The sequence below is a fragment of the Furipterus horrens genome, unplaced genomic scaffold (assembly GCF_987537825.1).
Source record: "Furipterus horrens unplaced genomic scaffold, mFurHor1.1.pri manual_scaffold_15, whole genome shotgun sequence".
In the NCBI taxonomy this organism is placed as follows: Eukaryota; Metazoa; Chordata; class Mammalia; order Chiroptera; family Furipteridae; genus Furipterus; species Furipterus horrens.
Genome location: NW_028327185.1, coordinates 9,107,093 through 9,120,186, shown reverse-complemented (window position 1 = coordinate 9,120,186; position 13,094 = coordinate 9,107,093). Strand labels below are relative to the sequence as shown.

The window sequence follows — 13,094 nt, the reverse complement described above, 5'->3', positions numbered from 1 at the left end:
AATAACAGTATTAATGCTTTCTTTCTGCAAGAATGAATCACTACTGGCAGCAGACAGGGCTCGGGGATACCCACTCACATGGCAACAGCCAGCAGCAAGACTGTGCACCCTTCTCTCTGACATGTCACATCGAGGTTTCCAGAAATATCTGTCTTAACCTGCGACTCCGGTCAGTGTTTCCTGCCTGGGATGTGGACTGGATGTCTGTCCGTGGATTCCTGAGAACCAGCACTCTCTGCCTGGATTGCTAAACTTTAATTCTCACAGGAGAAATAAAATACTTTCCCTGTTTTCCTGGTTTTGCCATTATTTAGGATCCGGGAAAAGGAAGGAAGTCCCACCTGGAAACACTTCTCTTGAGTACGTTCTTCTCCCCATCCCATCCCCTCTCCCACCCCCGCCGACGTTTCTGCCAACAAAAGAACTCAAAAGGCACAGCTCTCAGTTATGACTGATCTCAAAATGACTTCGACAAAGATACAAAATTTTCCATTCCTTTCTCCCTTAAGGTTTCTGCTCTGAAACAGCAAAATGGAAAGGGCTTAAAGAAAGTTTCTTTCAAGATTGTCAAAAATAAAAGTTGTCCTCCTTTGAATGTTATATATTGCTGAAGTAATAGTAGCGACATTAAGAAAATTTTAAAAACTATTTTCATCCATTAACCCATGTCTTTAATATGATAGGCCTTTTCCTTTTTCTATGTTCCTTGTAGCCTTGGTCCCAAAGCATCTGTAATTCACACAGTCGTAATAACACATGGCTATGACGATGAGGAAAACAGTCACGTGGGGAAAATGATAAACCAACGAAAAGCTTCCCACAGGAAGCAAAACAGTATCACAAATGAGACAGTATCCGAAGCGCTACTGTTCGAATCTTTAAACAGAGAATCTCTGAAAGAGTTCCTTTAGGAGCTGCCGAAAAGCTCTTATTTGGGGAAAATAGATTCCCTATCATCATCAATCAGTTCAGCTGACAAGACGTACAAGGTAACTGGATACTAAACAAAACCCTGGCTTTCAAGGGATTAAACACCAATTTATTTAATACTAGCTTACTTCGATTTTAAGCGTATTTTCTTCCCTCATTCTTAACTTAAACATTCTTGACTTGAGAAAAGATTCCAATACACTTTCTCAAAATACGCCATAATGAGAAATGCAAAACCTACACTACTGAAAGCATAAAATATATTTTTTTAAAAATCAGATTCTCAGAAAAAAGTATTTATCTTAAATGTTTCAAGTTAAAAACAAACAACTAAAGATATTAAGACATCTCTTAAAAGTCTTTCAAATAGGAAAAAAAAACACACAGAAAAGTGAACATTACCAGTTACTAAGTTTGTCACCAAATAATTTTTTTAAAAAAGAAATGTTATATATAAAGTTTTCATAAGGAAGATTTAGTTACTCTCTCCCAGTCTGTGGCAGAAAATAAGGATTATTTAAACACTTTCTGGTTTATCTGTTATCTTCCATGAGCAGCAGAATTTACTGTTGTCAGAATACGTTCTGATAAAAACACTGAAAACTCAAAATTTAAAGAAGACGCTCTCATTATGCTGGGCATTCTAATTTTATCATTTTCACATTGCCCATTCCGCCACAGCCTTCCCTTGCTCCAGAAAAAAGATTTAATGAAAGTCGAACTTTTAGCTCTTTTCATGCAATAAAAATAACACTAAAAAATTTACTTTTAAAAAGTCTTTACTTCCTAAGATTGGCTTGTCCAACACATGCAATAGCTTGAAAGTCTTCCTTTCCTGTTTGTTTTCTCTCTAAATACGTCGGGACTTGCTCCCTCTGCTCTGTGTCCATGTAGGGGACAGCCTCTGTTTCCCTGAGGGTGCTTATTATGAGGGACTAGCTCATTGTAGCATGATTTCCAATAGTCAGATATGGAAACAACCAAAATGTCCATCAGCGAATGAATGGATAAAGAAATTGTGGTATGCATGTACACACACACACACACACACACACACACATATTCAAACAATGGAATATTAGTCAGCCATAAAAAAGAACGAGAGCTCATCATCTGGGACAACATAGGTGTATCCTGAAGGCACTTCACTAAGTAAGGTAAGTCAGAGAAAGACAAATACCATATGATCTCTCTTATATGTGAATCTAAAAACAAATTAAATAAATCAAGCTAATAGATACAGAGAACAGATCTGTGGTTGCCAGAGGCAGGGGGCGTGATGTGAGAGAAAATTTTTTTTAGTTTAAATAAACTGAATCAATCAATCAATCAATCAATCAAGGCTAAATTTTAAAACAACGATGACATTTATACGTAATTACCTAGTTCAGGAAACTGCTATATGTAAAACTAACAAGCACCGTGAGCTATGAATTTAAGAGTAATGGGATAAGAAGACACCCGACACATTTCTTTAATGTCAGCTGCCTGCAGAACGTCCAGATGCTCTGGTTATGATCAGAATTACAGCTAATCCAACGGATGACAAGCAGCCAGGAAAATAAGGGCTCGGAGTTCAGGTATTCAAACAAATATTTCAGAAATGTGCCTGTCTTAACAAGCAACATTTTAAGGGGTACGGGGCTAACACACACCAGCTTTCAGGTCCCAGCTTCCCATTAGCTGACATCGAGCAAGAAACCTGATAACGTGCTATCTCTGAAACCGATCCCTCAGCTTCAAGACTATTTCTTCCCCACTCCAAGTCCTGTTAAAAATATCTCAACCACACATTTTGGGTTTATGGACGGTTGTGCAGTTAGTAATAAACTGGCCCTTCCCAGAAATGTCTGCAGTTAAACATGCCGGTGCCCAAAGAATTCAGAGAGACACATTCCACCGACCTGCAAATTCCCATAAGGAATCATTTTGAACAACTAATCCTCTGCCTTTAGGTAAACCAGATTAACTCCGACTGATCTCTCTGGAAACGCTCTCCGTAGACGTGATGTTTCAAATCACTTCGAGCTCTTTTCACTTTTGGCAAAGGACGTTTCTGTCTAAGCTTCCTAGGTCAAGTGACTGGCCCTATGTAAGCGCAGCCTGACTCGAGTCACCGCTTCAAAGCAACGCAACGTTAAGATGCTCTCGCAAAGCAGTCCTGACATCAAAGTACACTCCAGCTTCCTGATACCTTTGGAAGTGACAGGGTTAGTCTGTGCCAGTGAGGAACTTCAAAGGGCTGGCGCTGGGCCAGCCAGAGCGGGGCTCCGCGTCTCCCCCACTAAGTTAATCCTCCTTCAGGAAGAAGTGCAGGTATTACCCACCAGAGCAATCTAAGCATCTCCGTCCCAGCCCTGGAGCTTTGTCTGCAAGGACGTCTGGGTGCTGCGTTGACTTTCCTAATGAAATTGCACAGCGCAGAGTAGGTGCTCAGCAAACGTGTGTGAATGCAGGAACCCCAAACCTAACAACAGACCGTCGGGGCGGCGGCTGCTCCTGCAGCAGGTGTGTCCCCCGATAAACCTCGGACTCTGGCTCGGCCTCCCGTCTCCGGGGTCCCCTCGGCTCTCGCTCAGGTTCCCCACCGCCTCTCTCTCTTTGTCCCCAGCACCAGAAAAGCACCAGCTCCATGATCTAAGCTGGAGAAGTACCACCTAAAGGTCTTTCTCCCCAGAGCTAGTAACATCGGCTCGCGACTGTTCTTCAAAAGAAAGGCAGCTTTTCTGTGCCAAACAGCGGAGGAATCGCGGCTTTTTTCTTCCACCTCCATGACCAAAGGAGCCCTTACCCCCAATCTGGGATATAAATTATAGAAATGTATTGCTATACCAAATAATTAGGTAAATTCAAACACACACCAGTTAGAAATTAGAACAGGACAGGTGAAGTAAATAACGTAGGAAAGTATTCTATTTATTAATGGTTCAAAAATTATTTCGCTACAACTATTTTATTCATTATTAATATATTAATATAGTGAGAAGAGTACTATACATGTTTCTTATAAATTTTGACTTAACCTTTTGTGACAAAGTGATTTGCAAGTCTGAGTCTAACTTCCGTTCCTTTAGGTACTTAGTGTTAGTGTCTGTCACGCTGGGGGAAACTCTCATGAATAATGGTAGATCCAAAGGAAAGAAGGCTCTTTTAGCAGTGTTATCATGACACTTGTTTTTTGATTTCACCCATTAGTTGTTAGAGGTCTGTCTTCTCATACTGTATTGATTTAAAATGTCCAAAAGCTATAAAGAGGTGACGTCGGCAGCTAATAATTCAAGGTACCACATGTCCAGAGAGTGAAACTAGTCAGTCATTAATGATAGGCTCATATCTAATAAGTTGAAGGACTGGGATTCAAAGCCAAAAGTCTGCTTTCAAAGTCTGGGCAATAAACCCTTGTTATTCAAAGTGTGACCCACAACCAGCTCTACCTGCTGGGAACTTGTTAGAAATGCAGGTTCTCGGGCCCTGCTCCAGCCCTTCCCTCCCTGCAGATGACGTGTATACAAATTAAAACTGAGAAACTGTTCTAAAACATCTACAGATGCAATAAAACCATTTAAATGTCTAGTATTGAAGAACACCGAACACCTGTCTGCAGCCACTCGCTACTAGAGAATCCAACTTCAAAAGGTCTGATATCCAGACATTTTTTAAAGCCTGAAATGACTTATATTTGAAAGAATCAGAGACACGTAACTATCTATTTCTCTATATTTTTTTACCATGACAGTTCACATGAGAGATAGTTACATAGTCTACATCAGTCATGATTTATTATTACTTAACCTCTTATATTTCACATCAATGTAAGAAATGGTCTCTGCATTTTCTGCAAAACCACTATAAGCCCCCTAAAATGAGAACTACCCAAAGGCATGATGAATGAACCATGTTAGGAAGTAGCCCCGCCCCTCGGCACACAGTAGCAACACAATTAACAGTGGCTAAATGAACATATGAAAGAATGAACACACCATTACCTGGGGCCCCACTTTGGGTCAGCATTGTGCTGAACACTGCCCAGATATCTGAACATCCTCACAACAGCCCTCCGAGGCAGAAGTACGAGGGTCAGAGAGGGACAGTCACTTACCCAACAGTACGTACCTGATAAGAAACTGGATTTAACTTCAGGTCTGACGTCAAAGCCCATGAGCTACACTCGTGGTTCTGAAAAGCAGGTGAACATCAGAATCATCTGGGGAACTTTTAAAAAAGATTCCCACTTCTCTGAGCATCCCTTATGGTACTGTTCTAACTCTTCAAATCATGGGCCACATGCTCACAATAAACAAAGAAATAAAACCTCAAACTGAATAAAAACAGTCACAAATGGTCCTGAGTGTATTACAAATGACATAAGCACATTGAAGCGGGTGGAGAAGGATCTAACTAAGCCTAATAACCATGGGATAACAGTGTTTTGATGGAATACTATAAGGCTAAAGGAAAAAACTGTACACAAATATTATGTTCGCGGTAGTAAATTTACTTGTCGAGTAAATTGCGAGCCTGAGCCTAGAGCACAGGATCACAATTCTGCAGCCACTTTATGCCAGGGTTTCTTAGCCTTGGCGCTACTGGCGTTTTGGGCCGTCTTTCTTGTGGGGGCTGTCCTGTGCCTTGTGAGACACACAGGACATCCACAGCCTCTACACACTACTTGCCATGAGCCCTCTCCCCACCTGAGTTCTGACAAGAACACCTCCAGACATTGCAAAAAATGTCCCCTGGGAGACAAAACCGCCTCCAGCTCGAAGCACCGCTTTCCATGTACACTAGGTGTGAGCAGGTAAGGAAACAGACTGTAGATAATGACCGCCAGGTTCTCTCTCTCATGCGGGAGAAAAAAGTTACAGATGAGAAAGGGGGAAACTTTAGAATCATAAACCTATCTTAAAAATGCAATAGCAAGGTCCAAAACTCTTTTAGTGCATTACAGCAGGCATCTAATAAATGTTTTCTGATGCTATTTCCTACCTAAAATGTTCTGCTGTTCTAAGAGGTCAGAGATGCTCCAGCCATTTCCACTCTTCTATGCTCCTAGGAAAAGAAAAAAAAAGGCGAAATAGTTCAAATAATTTATAGTTTATTTTATAGTTTAGTGTTTTTAACACAGAGGCAAAAAAGTAAAAATAAACCATACAATTATATACACAACCTTCACTGGGGGATAATATAAAAATTTAAATTTAAGGCCCTCCATGAATGTAAGGCCACAGCTAAAAGACCCACCAGCCCCTACTATTATAAGCCCAGAATGCTTTCTCATTGTCTGTCTTCATTTTACCCAGTCCCCAAATGAGTAAACTTCACCTGATAATCATCTAACTTTCACTTAGAGCTATAACAATAGTAGGTATAAGAGGTGGTCAGAATTCTTCATGAAGGGTTAGTTAATAGTTTCATTTGAAAAGCTACTGTGCAAATTTAGTTACCTGTAACTTACATCAAGTTCAAGATCAAGGAGAAGATAAGATCCCTCTACTTTTCTTTACAGTTGTTTCATCATGTGTAATTAATTTTGTTCTTTCGTAGCCTGAATCAACTAATCCTTAAAATTATTGTGAGCTTTTAGATCAGATGCCATGGTTTCCACAAGCTTTACCAGCTCCTCAGAGAGAAAGAATTCCCTTGTTAAAATGTAATGCCTGGTTACAATCTCATGGCCTTTTAAAGATATTAATTTGGTGCTACTTTAATGAAAAAAATAAAAAGCTTGCCACAACTGATCACATGTAACACAAAGACCTTAACTAAGAAAAGGGTTAATATTTTGTTTTCTCAATCCTAAATACACACAAATTATTACTGTCATTCTTCTTATGTTTTTAAATTGACTCATTTTTATATTTTATGTGAAGAACAGCTTTGTTAGTGCTATGTAAAACCTATAATTAAGAAACTCCCAGTAAATATTTACACTCAAAAATATTTTTTCTTTTATTAGTACCTGTGATTTAAAACAAACAAACAACCTCTTAGGACCGAAGGCACCCCTAGTGCTGGAAAAATACAAGGGCATTCACACTTATTTGGAGTTCCTGAAGGCTCAGAGCCTTAGAACTTAGGAAAATTCACAAAATGCACAGAATTTACTTTGTTCCCTTTTTAAAAGAAAACTGTAATTACATTAAGCAATTCATTTCTTGACAAAGAAAGTTTGAGTCTTAATTAAATTAAAGGCATTATGAGAATTTATTAGCCTTGGTTTCACATGGAAACAATATTCATCTTTCACTGGTGAGTATACTAGTTTAATCAATTTATTGCCAAATATAGAAGATCTCTGAAATAAATTAAGATGAAAAATGCAGAACATAATGTGAATCAAGAATATGAGCGTTTGAAAAATTCAGTCCTAAGGAAAGCACATCTAAAAATTATCTTTAAGATGTTCTTTTCTGTATAAATGTTATCACTGAAGAAACTGAAGGCATTAGAAACTACCAGAGCTGAGCCAATCTGTATTTTTCTTCTATGAAAAATTCTATTAACTGACTTCACTGTTTTGAGTTCCTTAAAAAAGAATCATAAATACTCGAAGCTACAGATGGATTTGAATTTCTGTTTATTAGCTCTCTTTAATAACAAAAGTGAGAGATGTTTCCTATAACAAATTAAACAATATAGCAATTAATGAAGTTAATAATTCTTCTAAATTCCACTTCAGGAGATACTTTATGCCAGCAGGTTAGTAATTCCTCCATACTCATTCAACTACATATAAACACATCCTATGTAAATAACACATATGAAGGATTACTGCATCTCATATGGATTATGCTCCTGAGATGCACTCCTCAAAGCAGATACTGCATTAGAAAAGCCAACGGGGGGGGGGGGGGGTCCTTAATTGAAAATTCCAACAGAAAACAAAAACATAACTTTGGCTAAAAGTACAGAGACATTTTTTGAAAGTTGGCAGTATACCTACCTGCCTCTACTAGTTAATGTTGGGTGTGTGTGTGTGTGTGTATGAAAAAATCAGTAATCCAGGCTGATGCTGGAGCAATAAAAAAATAAAAAATAAAAACAAATTAAAAAACAACAACACCACCACCAGGCAGTAAGAATCTGATAGGACCACAGGACCACTCCCAAAGTATTTTTTTTAAGCGACAACTTGGGGATTTTAGCTCTATAGGTCTATATTTAAAAGATATGAAGCCATCAAACTTTGCTTTCAAAAATGTGGAAAAGAAGACGATTTATGTAAAGTGATACTTGAGTTTTTTTCTTTAACTAGGAAAGGATTTCAAGACTGAAGGGCTTTCAATGTCTTGATTTTTCCGTTCGTTTTAAAAGATGCAGCCCTCTGGCACTCCCCTTATCAGCATGGGGGAAATTTTAAACTAAGTGTTTCCATAAAGGGTTAAAGAAGCTACGTTGAAGGAAAACATCTTTAAAACAAAAATTAATTCCAAGCCAATTTTGTGGAAAATCTTACTGAACTTAGGACTTTGTTTTACATTTAGTAAAAGACCTTGTTTCTTTGAATTCTGTACTAGAAGTTACAATGCATATACTATATTTAACATACTTTAGGTAAATTTAAAAAGCAAAAATAGAGTAAAGTAGTTTTAAGCAAGTTTCTAGGGATAAGCTAAGAGTTTATGAGTAACAAGCTGTTAGTTTTAATTACATCAGAGAGAAAAAAAATAGATCCCATTTCCTGAGGTTTAAGGAAAAAAAAAAAAATCACTTCAAGAAGTAGCATCATGAATGGCTGTCCCGAATTGTAAATCTATAACCTTCGAGGGCATAGGGGAATGAAACCCTTCTGTTCCCCCCAGATTACTCACTAAGTTAGTAATATAATTCGGCAATGAGCCTTAAGGTTATCAGAAATTTCTAGTCACTGGCTCATAAATTATCTTCAGGTTTCCTTGTTTACAGCAGCTTAATAATAAGCAGCCGTGAATGGAGGCTCTTTTGGCCTTGACAGCAGGGCATCGGAAGAGAATTCAGATGAAAAGCATATTTCATTTCGCCAGAGCTGACAAATGTGAAAAATGTGCCAGACAAACTCCGCAAGCTGTAGTTTTTGTCACTCGAGGCACTGAGACACTTTTCAACGGTGCCGCCCATATCCGAGGGTTTTTGGAACAAAACAAAGGAACTATTTTTCTGATGTTGCAATTTTATTTTTATATATAATGTTTTTTTTATTGCAAAAAATGACTGTTCATGGTCACTGAATAATTTATCTGGATTCATGCTTTAAATAGTAAAAAACAAAAAAACCGAGAAACAAGAGTACTCAGATGAAGTCATGTTTCGTGTAGTTTGAAAGTAATATATAAAGATATTGGAGAAAAGAGAACCCCTCGTTCGACAAAGCTTTATTCAACATCTAACTCATCATGGCATTGATCTCAGCAGTGAGGATATTTATAGAGAAAACACCATGACTATTTAATTTACTCATTCATTCATTCACTTAAGTCCTTAAAACATGTATTCATCACTTATTGTCAAGGCCTGGACAAGATACTAGGTACATAAAACAGTATCATAAAGCCATGTTTTCCTCTGTTGGAGGTGGGAGTTATAAATATGGAGACAGGCTGAAATGAATCATGGGGTGCTGGATTTAAACTGGAATAATTACTATAAACTTCTTAATTTAGATACAGAACTTTAACTTACACGCAGATACACACACGTGCGCACTTCCTCGCTCAGTCTGAGAGATGTGAGACCTGAGAGAATCTGGCCCCAATGATGCATTAGCAGCACCCAGGTCCTGGTTTTAAAGGGCCACTCACCACTAGAAAGAATCAGGCTCCTTCCAACAACGCTGAGACCGGGGCTGGGGCAAGGAAGGGCCTACAACACCTTATTACACAAGAAAGTAAGAAATTCTCAAAGAATGATGAGAACATGTCCAAAAAACAGAGTAGTAGTTTGTAGGGACCCCAAAAGGACAAATCTAGAATAATTCGAGAATCCAAACAATTAATGACAGAATGGAATATAACTCCTTGAGTAAAATAAGAATCTATGAGTTCAAACTAAGACAAATTAAAAACAAAGGAAAACTCTTTAAAAAGGAAGCTGTTCCTTAGAACACAAGGCCAATAAATGCGGAAGAACAGAATAATGGGTGCTAACAGCTATGGACTCAAAATTTGATGAGAATCAAGATATTTAAGTTTCAAATATCTCCCCACAAATTACATTTTAACTGCAAAGGAAAAAGAGTAATTTCACAGTGGAGAACGCTGATGGATATAATTAAACCAAGTAAAAAATCAGTAATATTTGTACACACTGATCTCACGTGCCTACTGATACGCTCTACTGAGGACACACCCTCCCTCCCATGAATTTCCTTCCAAACTACAAAACCTCAATCTAATCATGACAAACGACTAATTAGACAAACCCAAATGGAGGGCTCTTCTACCAAATAACTGACCTCTACTCTTCAAAATATGTTAAGGTCAAAAAGAAAAAGAAAGGCTAAAGAACTATTCTGGATTAAATGAGGCTAATTATACACGAAAATTCAGTGGAATGTGTGATCTTGGAGTGGATACTGGATGGAGAACAAAAGAGCTACAAAAGATGTTATTGAGACGATGGATAAGTCTGTATATGGACTAGAATACAGTACAGTGTCCCCTCACTTAGCACGAGTATTACGTTCTAGACCTCCCACGATAGGTGAAAACCCGCCAAGTAGGAGCCTTACATTTATTTTAGTATTTATGTATATTTTAAGGCTTTATAAACCCATCCTCCACAATTATAAACTGTTCCGAGTCCCTTATTAACCTTTCCCACTCCCTTATTAACCTTTTCCACACTTTTATAAACACTACTTATGTTCTTAAACATATTCTACACTCTTAAACCTACGTAACTTTAGCAACGTACGTATACAGTACCGCAAAATCCCGCAATATAGCGAAAAATCCGCAATAAATAATTAACTGTATTATTTTTAAAATCCCGCGATACAGTGAGGCCATGACAAGTGAACCGCGATATAGAGAGGGACTACTGTACTATATTAAGGTTACATTTCTGGATTTTGATAAGTGTACTGTGTTTTATTGTAGAGAATGTTCTTCTTAGGAAATAGATACTGAAGTGTTCATGGGTAAATGGGCACCATGTTAGCAGCTGATTCTCAAATGGTTCAGAAAACCATATGCATATATAAAAACATTTACAACTTAGCAAGCAATTGCTAAATCTCAGTAAACTGTATATATATATGGCATTTCCTTGTACCAATTTTGTAACTCTTAAGTTTGAAATTATATTAATATTAAGAGTTGTAAACAAATAAAACATAGCTCATTCATTCATAAGCGGAGTCGTTCAGATAACAGTTAAGATTTTGCTCTTTGTCAGACTGCTGATACAGACGAGCAGAACACAGATTCCTACCCTTGAGGCCACCTCAGTCTTGTTCTATTATTTTTATGACAAGAAGTACAATAAACATAAAAACATATTGTCCATCCCCTTCAACAGGTTGACCCAAAATGGCAAGGGACATCAATGGGTATCTTGTCGCAAAAAATAGCTGCTTTCTATGACACCAGCTTTCAAGACTTAGGGGCAAAGCCCTAAAACGTCCTCATTTTTCCTTGATCCCCTATTACAGGCCTGTCCTGCACTGTATTACGTCCATCAGCAAGCTCGTATCTCTGCTGGCCCTGAAACAAAGCCTGGTTATGTCAGTGTGGAAATATCTCCAGTTGCTAGAATTTCAGGCACATTATCACTGGCTTCTCATGGGAAAAAAGGCGAACACTGCCTTTAAGGTCTGGAAAAGAAAATTAAAAACAGTAAGCAGCCATACCTGGATCAGTCGTGACTGACAGCAACACAGCCTGGAACTATTAGGTTCATGTGGGCCGGAAGGAATCTCGGTGGAGGGGGTTTGGGCTGCAGCTCTGCTGTTTGATGAGAATTTTGAAAATTAAACCCTGACCCACCGAAAGGAGAATGCGCCTCTGCAGATCACAGGAACGTGTGGTCAGCTGCAGCCCGAGGTTTGTATACGAGATCTAATAAAGGACTACATGTCAGAAGAAAGTGTTCCTTCCATTTGAACTCAATTTTTTAAAAAAAATGACAGTGATGGGCCTCCAAATATTCACATCTTGGAGCTGCCAAGCTAAATCATTAAATATCTTTTTGAACAGAAAAGTCTTTTCCCCCCAGGACATATTTTTCAAAATATTAAATGTCCTGTTAGTTTAGACCTCTTGCAAGCAGCTGCATTCTTTTTTGAAACTGGAGAAGATGGTCTGCCTCTCCTATAATTGGAGAAAAATTCCAGTCCCATTAGGTAGGAAGCCTTCAAAATCACATACCTTTATAACTTAAAACTTAAGGTACTCTCAACAGTCCGCAAAATGTGAAATAGTCAAAATAGCTTCCAAAGGTAGGGAGGAAAATATGTCTTGAGATCAAAGGGAGGGAGCATTGCACATCACAAAATTAAAGCAGTCCTCTCTTTACGTTTTGTTTCATTAGGCATGGAAAGCGCTTAGCAACCAAATTAACTGCAAAGCTCAGAATGCCCTGGTGTAATGAAGACTTGGTCCTTGACTTAGGAAGTATGGTGACAGAGATCTATCTGCTGGTCCATAGTAACGATTTCCATGTGCTAACCCTGTAAGGTTCAGACTCATTATTGGCCAAAATATGTTGCTTTCTAAGTAGTTCAGTGTGTTGGTTACTTCCATATATATTCTTCTTAATGAGGATAATGTAGTTTTCCATTGGGTTAGAAGATTTAAGAACGTAACTTTCAGGGCTTTCGAATATCGACTGCTTCAATCTGCCATTGCTAACAGGTCTATAATTCCCAGAGAGAGGAACTCAAGTGTTGTATTTCTTTTCCCTAATTTCCTTCCCACAGAAGGGCTCAAGAGAGGAGAAGGGCAGCAGAGGAATGGGCGGAAGAGAAAAGAACAAGGGAGCCCAGGCGAGACGGTCCTGAAGAGGTCCCTTGTCCTCCAGATTGGTACACACAGTGTCACTCCAGAATGTTCTATGACACAGTAGCAAGAGTTCTTTCACTGTTTCCAGGCTCTTTGTTTTGGTTTGTGTCTAGTAGTAACAGCTCCCTAGCTAAGCGAGAGGGGGGTGGGCAGAGACCCCTCTCTTCTTTGAAAAACTAACACCCA

General features: G+C 38.5%; 1 protein-coding gene across 3 annotated transcripts in view; it reads right to left on the bottom strand.

Moving 5' to 3' along the window:
• The window catches only part of DISP1 (dispatched RND transporter family member 1), a 136,295-nt gene that overhangs the window by 84,868 nt on the left and 38,333 nt on the right, over positions 1–13,094 (bottom strand). For 2 of the 3 annotated variants that reach the window (XM_090263350.1, XM_090263353.1), the window contains 2 exons: positions 5,917–5,979; positions 5,044–5,106 (listed from right to left, as the gene is read on the bottom strand). The gene's annotated coding sequence lies outside the window, so the exon portion shown is untranslated. The remainder of the gene's footprint in view (positions 1–5,043; positions 5,107–5,916; positions 5,980–13,094) is intronic. The other variant, XM_090263351.1, reaches the window with a different exon arrangement.